The sequence below is a fragment of the Phascolarctos cinereus genome, unplaced genomic scaffold (genome assembly GCF_003287225.1).
Source record: "Phascolarctos cinereus isolate Bilbo 61053 unplaced genomic scaffold, phaCin_HiC Scaffold_9;HRSCAF=440, whole genome shotgun sequence".
Taxonomy (NCBI): domain Eukaryota; kingdom Metazoa; phylum Chordata; class Mammalia; order Diprotodontia; family Phascolarctidae; genus Phascolarctos; species Phascolarctos cinereus.
This window is the reverse complement of record NW_027556402.1, coordinates 216086308-216095470: the sequence shown is the minus strand read 5'-3', so window position 1 is coordinate 216095470 and position 9163 is coordinate 216086308.

Sequence of the window (9163 nt, the reverse complement as noted above, 5' to 3'; positions counted from 1 at the left end):
GGCTGCATATATTCATTGATATGGGGCCAGAACACGTGTCTCATGGAATGGTGCCAACGTACATAGAAAGTATCCCCAGTCATCAGATCAGAGAGGGCTTGCCCTGATCACCCAATTTATAGAGTCAAAAAATTCCAGTTCAGCTGCTTATTGCTCATGTAACCTTTAAGAAATCACAACCTCTCTAACTTCTACTTCCTCACCTGTAAAATGATAGGTTAGACTAGTATAATCTGTAAGGTTCCTTCAGCTCTAATTCCTATAATTCTATAAAGTGACCAAGAATAAGTCTAATTTGGCTGGAACCTAGAGTGCATGCAGGACAACTGGGTGAAATAAGGCTGGCTGAGTAGGTTGGAGTCAAATTGTAGTGGGCCTCAAAAGTCAGCATCATGGTCTTATGCTGTGTTCAGTAGGCAATGGGTATATACACTCTAGCTATTTTTGATTAGAGAAGTGACTATGGATTAGGTAGGTTATTTGGGCATTGGTGAGAAAGGTAGATTAAAAAAAAGAGCTAGACTAGGGGTAGAAAGCTAACAGAAGGCTATGACAGTAGTCATAGTGAAAGAGGTGAGGATCTGAACTACATTCATTTGTCAAGGGAGTTGAAAATAGGAGTTATATGTAAGAGATGGCTGCAACAAGATTTGGTAATTCACTGGATACTTGGAATGAGGAAGAGAAGTCCGTACTAACTGGCAGAATGGTGGCACCATGAACAGAAATGGAGATGTTTGAGGATTTGGGAGAGCTGATGACCAGTTTTAGAGAAGTTGAGGTGTTGGCCAGCCAGACAGGTGGAGAGGTCCAGCAGGCATTTGTTGATTCTAAATTGGAGCTCTGGGGTTGATACTGGAAATGGAGACGTAAGTGTGGGAATCATCTGCATAGAGGTAATCATTGAGACCATGAAGGGAGATGAGATTACAAAGGACAGAGGGGAGGAGATGAAAAAGGAGAAGATATGAGAAGGGAGGAGGAGGAGGAAGGGAATGAGAAAGGAGACAGAATCTTGGGAAGCACCCATGTTTTGGGTTATGGGGAAGATGAGAGGATAGGTACAGGGGCAGAGATGTGATGAGATGAGGAGTAGATGAGTAAGCTCATAGCAGATGTTCAAATTCTTCTCCCACACATGCCCAGTGAAGTCATGGGCCTGGAGGTCTGGGGGTGAAGGCATTGAAAAAAGTGGAGAACATTGAGCATGATTGTTTGGGGGAACAACAGTTAGGGACCAAATAAAAGCGATAAATGGAATGCCAAGTAGCCAGGAGGGTCCAGCTGAAGTTGGGCAATGTGAATACATTTTGAACTAGCTCTGCTTGATTATATATAAATATCATCCTTCAGTAACTCACTGTGGCTGGAGCTGGAGAAGAGAAGGGAGACACTGGGTTTGATCCAGAGTTCCAAATAAACCAAGCAACCTCAATGGAATATTCTGGGGAGTGAAAAAGGATCAGGGAGGGAGGCAAGGAGAAACGAGGAATAAATGGATTGCCAAGCAACAAGGAGGGGGCAATTGGATTCAGACAACATAAATGTGTCTAGGACTAGGTCTGCCTTCAGTAATTCACTGTGGCTGCAGCAGGAGCAGAAAAAACAGACAGTGGGTTGAGCCAGGGTTAAAAAGAAAACCACAAGGTTTAATGGAAAATTCTGGGGGTGGCCAATGCAGGTGTCCATGAAATCCTGCCTGGAGAGGGAGATGGGTTTTTTTGTTTGTTTATTTGTTTTTTATCCCCCAAACACAATGTCTTTGTGCCTCAGATCACTCCCTAAATGTAGCTACTAAGTCTTAGACAGATTTCAGAGTATGTGTGTAGTTTGGTGTGGGCACAGGGGATGCTGGGATTTCTTTGTTCTTTATGTATTCTTTTTGTGACTTGGTGTTCAGTTATCCATGACCTTGGGAAGTATACATTCCTGTGGTGGACCAAGTACATCGAATGTTTAAGAAGGATTTTGCAAAGTACTTCCTGTTGTTATTGCTGTTTTAATAAATTTGTTTGGGTTGCCTCAGATAGGAAAATAGTGAGTTCCCCATCCTCTGAGATCTCCAGGCAAAGGCTGGACTGACCTCTTGTCAGTGATGTTTAGAAGAGATTCCTGTTAAGGTACAGATTACTTCAGTATTTCAGAGAATCTGTGATCTCATCTGTAAGACCATGCTCTGCAGCAGCACAAATGACAGCCCATCCATTCATGGCCACACAATATCTGTCCCATTTGACTCTTGTCCATGGCCTTCCACCAACCCTCTTTAGGGGATTCACCCAATGGAATGGAGGCCTTCTTCTAGGGCATGGGTGCCATATCAGTGAAGCCATCACGCTGCCCATCTGTTGTCCCTAACTCTCACTACATGATCAGCCCACCTCCCTTTCCTGATCACATATACCTTGGGTAATACATGATCTGGGTAATTATATTCTCAGCTTGTCATCATGATTATAATTTGGATGATATAGTTTATACAACTTGTTGTGCAACAGTCATTTTGAGTAATGTGTTTCAGCCTATTTATACCTTTGGGAATTGGCATGGTAGAGTGGGGAGAAAGTTGGACCTCAAAATCAAGAAGACCTGGGTTCAGGTCCTACTTCTGACACATCCTGGCTCTCTGACTGTGGCCAAGTCATTTAAACTCTTGGTGTCTCAGGTAATTCTCTAAGATGACAACTTAAAAAATAGTTACGTATCTGCATGGGTAGAGGGAGGTTTCTTACTAGGACTTTCCTACACTAGCGAGATCACAGGACAAAGCCATACCCCTACCCTTCGCCTTGCTAAAAATTAGCCCACTATACTTCTATGCATTGTCTTTTGGATCACTGTGGAGGTCATCTGCAGTTGTCCTGATCTTTATCTGGCCACTGAACCCACATGGCTCCAGAAGAGAAAATGAGGCTGGTGACTTTGCACAGCCCTCCCTCATTTAAATCCAATTCCCTTGCATATCATGGCATCATCTCCCTGATTTCATGGTCCTTTTCAAGAATGAAGGACAAACAATAACAACAAAATGTTCTGTGATTTACAGCCATATTGTATCGTCAGAAGATTACCACCAGTGTTGAAAAGATTTTAATGAGTAGCTGGGATCATTGAAAGCATTGCACAGTTTCCCAAATTTAACCCAGTTGATTCTCTTCCTTAGTTTTGTAGTAGCCTACAACAGTTGCATTTAGGCAGCCTTCACATTTCCCTTGCTGCCCCTACCTCTTTCAGCCACACATAGCTCAATGCCTGGGACAACTCCACCTGAGGCCAGGCCCCTATGGACAACGATAACCAACCTCAACTCATCCTTCAATGATTAACTCACTTCTACCCCCACCAAATCCTCCTCATCCCAGTGATTCTGAACCCTTGGTTGCCACTGTTCAAACCCCCATTCTCCACCCCACCATTAATGGCTCACTTACTCCCATCACATCCTACTCAACCCTTTCCTCCCACCCCCACCCCCTACTCTAAAACTACCCAACCCTTCCACTTGTACTCACTGGAATTCCTGTTCCATAGATAGCAAACTAGCTTTCATCTTAAACCTTTTGCGTTCTTATTCCCTTCATCTTCTTGCACTCATTGAGACCTGGATCCTTCCTGATGACACAGCTTCCTGGGTATCCTTTGCAGCACTGTTTGTACTTTCACTCATAGCCCAACTCGCTGGTTGTGGTGGGGAAATTTGAATAGCTCTTGCCCCTCATTGCCACATCCAGGCTCACACTCTACTTCCATCACTCAGTAACTTCTCCTTTGAAGTTCATTCAATCCATACTTATCACCCAGTTGAGAAACTGGTGGTTGTTGTATACTGACTTCTTTTTTTAAAAAAAGCACTTATTTATTCATTCATTCATTTATTTATTTATTTATCTATTTATTTATTTGTTGTGAGGCAATTGGGGTTAAGTGACTTGCCCAGAGTCACACAGCTAGTGAGAGTTATGTGTCTGATGCCAGATTTGAACTCGGGTCATCCTGACTCCAGGGCTGGTGCTCTAACCACTATGCCACCTAGCTGCCCCTGCATATTGACTTCTAGAACACTCTCCTTCTTTCCCCAATGAGTTCAGTGCTTGTCTCATAGTCTTTCTCTCCTCCCTGACCCCTGCTGTCATACCAGGGGACTTCAACATATATGTTGATACTCCTTCCAACACCCCAACTTTTCAATTCCTTAACTTACTCATTTCCCATGACCTACTCCTTGACTTCACAAGTGATCCATATCCATGTTCATGAACTCTGAAATTCATTTATCTGATCATGATCTGTTGTCATTCCTCTCTCATTGCCTGGCAGCTCCAAGCCCCCAGTTCTTTATCTTTACCACAACCTCCAATCCCTCTACCCTCAGTTCTTTCCCAGGCCATCTATCTCCCCTACACTCCCCACCATCTCATCTAAGAACCTTGACTCATATTTTCCTGAAAAAATTGAGTCCATTCACTGACAACTTTCTTTTCTTGTCTTCTCTTCATCTCATATCACTCAGATACCTTCTGCCACTGTTTCTTCCTTCATCCCTGTTTCACACAATTAGTTGGCGTTTCTCCCTGTCAAGGCAAATATTTCCATATGTCCAAATGGTGCCATTCCATTCTGTCTTCTCCATCAGACTGCTTCCTCTATCATCTCCCCTGTCTAACTCATCCCCAATTTCTCCTTTTCTATAGGCTGCTTCCATCCTGCTTACAAACATGTTTGTGTTTTCTCTACCATTTTTTTTAATAGTGTCTTCTCTACCTTTTTATTAATAGTGTCTTCTCTACCTTCAAAAAGCCCTCAAATGATCCTTCCATCCCTATCAGCTATCATCCTAATCTCTCCTCCCTTTTGTGGCTAAACTCCTTGAGAAGATCATTGTATCTACTTCCTTTCTTTTCGTTCTCTCTTAATTCTCTGGAGTTCAGCTACCAACTTCATCATTCAATTGAAATCACTTTCTCCAAATTTACTAAAGTCCTTCCTGACTTCTCTACAACTTTTGATACTATAATGATCTTTTCCTTGATACCCACCTCTTTGCAGGTTTTTGTGATGATGTTCTCTCCTGGCTTTTCTTCTACCTGTCTGAACTCTCCTCAGGCTCTTTTGCTGGGTCTTCATTTAATTCACTCATTGTTGGTGCCCCCAACACTCTATCCTGGGCTCTCTTCTCTTCTATACTGTTTTATTTGATCATCTCATCAGTCTCCATGGATTCAATTATTATCTCTATACTGATGATTCTCAAATCTATGTGTCCAGCCCTAACCTTTCTAGTGACTTCCAGTCTTGTATCTCCGTCAGTCTATTGGACAGCTCAATATGGATTTCTCATAGACATCTTGAACTTGGCACATCCAAAACAAAACTCATTATGGTTTTCCCCAAGCCCTTCCCTTCCTCTAAACTCATTATTACTGTTGAGAGTGCCACCATTGCCCCAGTTACCCAAGCTCACAACTCAGATATAATTCTCAACTCCTCATTTTTCACCCCCCCCAATCTAATCACTTGTCAAATCCTGTTAATTCTACTTTCAAAGTGGATCGGATCTGATCTACTTTTCATAGCATGTCTCATATGCTGACCCTCCCTTTCCCTCCTTTGACATTGTCACCCTCTTGGTACAAGCCCTCATCACCTAATGCCTAGACTACTGCAGAAGACTTCTGGTTGGTCTTCTTGCCTCAAGTCTCTCCTTACTCCAATACTAACTTCCATTATCAAATCATTCTAAAGCACACATCTGACCATGTCATCCCTCTACTCAAGAAACTCCATTGTTGTTATTCAGTTGTGTCCAACTCTGCTTGACCCAATTTGGGGTTTTCTTGGCAAAGATACTAGAGTGGTTTGCCATATCCTATTCCAGCTCATTTTATAGATGAGAAATTGAGGCAAACAATGTTAAGTGGCTTGTCCATATTCTCACAGTTAGTAAGTGTCTAAGTACTGATTTTGAGCTCAGGGACAGTCTTTCTGACTCCAGACCCAGTGCTCTATCCACTATATCACTGAGCTGCCCCAAGAAGAAACTCCAAGAAATTCCAGTAGCTCCTTATTATGTCCAGGATCAAATACAAAATCTTCTGTGTGACTTTTAAAGCTCTTCATAACCTGGCCCCTTCCATTTTTCCAGTCTTCTTGCACCTCACTCCCCCTCCATACTCTATGATCCGGTGACAATGGCTTCCTTGCTGTTTCTGGAACACCACACTCAATATCCTAATATTGAGCATTTTCACTGGCTATCCCCCATGCTTGAACTCTCTCCCTCCTCATCTCTGCTATCCCTTGGCTTCCTTCAAGCATCAGCTAAAGTCTCTCCTTCTACAAAAGCCTTTCTTGGTCCTCCTTGCTTTCAGTGCTTTGCCTCTGAGATTGCCTTTAATTTATCCTGCCTAGACCTTACTTGTATGTAGTTGTTTTCATGTTGTCCTCTCCATTAGAGTGTGAGCTCCTTGAAAGCATGCTTTTGCCTTTCTTTGTAATCCTAGCACTTAGTACCTGGCGTTTAATAAATGCTTGTTGAGTGACTGAAGAATGGAAAAGAACACAGGTAGTCTTCTTACCAGGAAAAGTCAAAAGAAGAGATGTAAAAATCTATGGGACCATATGCTTATGTTCCTGACTCTATTAAATATTTATACATACAAAAGGCCAGATACATAAACAGATTCATTAAGGAAATAGATTAATGAATGATTCCTCCATGAGGCCTTGTCACAGAGGTTGACTCACATAATTTCATGCCCTTGCCCTTGGGGGCCACCTCCAAAAACAGTATTTTACCCCGTGGCAAATCTGATGGCTTTACTTGTAATAGAATGTAAGTTCCTTGAGGGCAGGGACTGTTTGATTTTTGTCTTGGTATCAGCCAGCTCAAGCATCACTTTCTACACAGAGCCAGGCTTTCCTGATCTAATCCCACAAATGCTAGTGCCCTACTCCCCAGACTATTTTGTATTTATTCTCTTTGTATTTAGTTTTTATATACTTGTCTATATTTGTCTCCCTTTCCCCTCTAATGAAAGGTCTTTGAGAATAGAGATTGTTTCAGCACCTAGAACAGTGCCTGGTTCATAATAGTTAACAAATTCTCATCGATTGATTAATTGATTAATTGAAGGGGAATATAATTTTTCTGAAAACTTACCTGTTAGCTGAAGGAAGTCATAAGCTTAACACAGATGAACACACCCGTGTTATTGAGGTTTGATGTTTCATAGTTTTTCCCAGTGAGGATTACAGGCTTGTTTAATGTGCCCCTCAACCTCTCTGTTACCTGGCCCCTGCCTTGGGAATAGCTTTCAACATGGAGTCTTGTGACATCTGAAATGAAATACGTTTGCTCCTCCTCCTCCTCCTTTGCCAATTGTTCTTTTGCAAATGGGCCCCTACCAATTGGTTGGAGGGGGTTAAGTTTGCCAGGTACCCCACCTACCATGTAAACATACTGATAAAGGTTATTTTTATAGGTTCCTCTGTGTGACTCAACCTTTCCCAGATGCTTTCATGAAGACTGCAATTGAAGCATTCGCTGTAGTTATTAGAGCTGCACTTCTCAGATTGATGACCTATGTGGCCTTGGTTAAATCATTGCACTTCCCTGGGCTTGAGCTTCCTCCTCTGTAAAATGAGGGGTGGCTTAGCTTGCCCCTGAGGTCACTTCCAGTTCTGCACCTAACATCCCACAATCCCATGAGGCAGGCTAAAACTGAGGCTCTCAGTCTTCCCGCAGCTCATCTCTGGTTCGTTTCGGCATTAAAAGGAGAACTCATCCAATTTCTTTTTCCTTCTCAACTTTTTGAGTGAGTTAATGCCTCCCCCAAGTCACTGAGTAGCACTGACTGGAAAAAAAAAGAACCAAAATAACAGTGGGATGAAATAGGCTGCTTTCCCATGTACATAAAGCTTCTTATTGCAATGAACTCTTATGTCGGCACTGAGAGCATTCATTTTCCCCAGTTCCCTCCAGTCCTGCAGCTCCCAGCTGCCCCTCTGCAGCCCCCACCTCATGAAGGCCAGATTTAGATAGCTTTGCCATCAACCACCCCGGCGGGATATTCATCCATCTTTGACTTGAAAGCAAAAACCTGCCAATCTGCTTCCCGAGAGGAGAGAAACGGGCTAAAAGAACTTCATTTGACTACAGAATGCAGGGGACTTCAATCCCCTCCCTTATTTGCCAGACCCTCTCTGTGGTGCAGTAGCTGCATCTAGGACAGTGTTTATTGATTCCAATTATCCTAATATTACCAAATGCCATCTTCCAAATGAAACCATAAAACTACATGTTGTGTTTCACAGCTTAATAGCTCTATCTTATTTCTGATCTCAAAATGCAAACTTGTTTTGTTTTTTTTCCTCATAAAGGAAATGTACCAACAGCAGAGAAAAAAAAATCATCTTAGTGTGAAAGAAACATGTTCCCTGTGAACAAGAAGAGAATGGTGTTCAATGGAAAAATAGCAACTGATCTTTTTGTTCTTTTGGAAAGGAAGGAGGACATAAGTGAGCTGAGCATTGGGGAGAGCTGACCTTAGGAGTTGGTTGACTCCAGCTCCATGGACCACTTCACCTCTGCCCTGAAAACAGTCCTCTTGGCACTAGGGTAGCCACCAAAGCCAAGCCCTGCAGAGATTTGACATATGTCCACCTTTCAGCTAATTGGAATCCTTTAATTTCACTCCTAACCTGCATGAATCTGGATCCAAGATCTGGCCAGGTTTCTCAGTTCAGTTACCTCTATGTCCTGATGATGCTACTAGCAACTTTTCTTTTGTAGGATGACTAAAATAAAAAAAAGTTTGAAAATGCTTTCCTTGGCCGTAGCATGCTCATACTACAATAAAAGAAGATTTACTTGCAACAGGTGCAACAGTCTAAAAGCCCAGAGTACTGTGTGTAAATGATCCCAAGGGAAATGTTTCATCCATTGAGAATAATGAATGGAAACATTTTGAAAAGATTTCATTGTCTTAACAGTCCCAAAGAAACCATTTTATGTTTCATCCTTTGAGAGTAGCGAATAAAAACATTTTCCTGTCTTCTCAGCCCCAAATAAAATTTTTTCCCACTTTATCCATTAAGAATAATGAATGACAATATTTTGAAAAGATAACACTGTCTTAACAGTCCCAAAGAAAACATCTGTGTA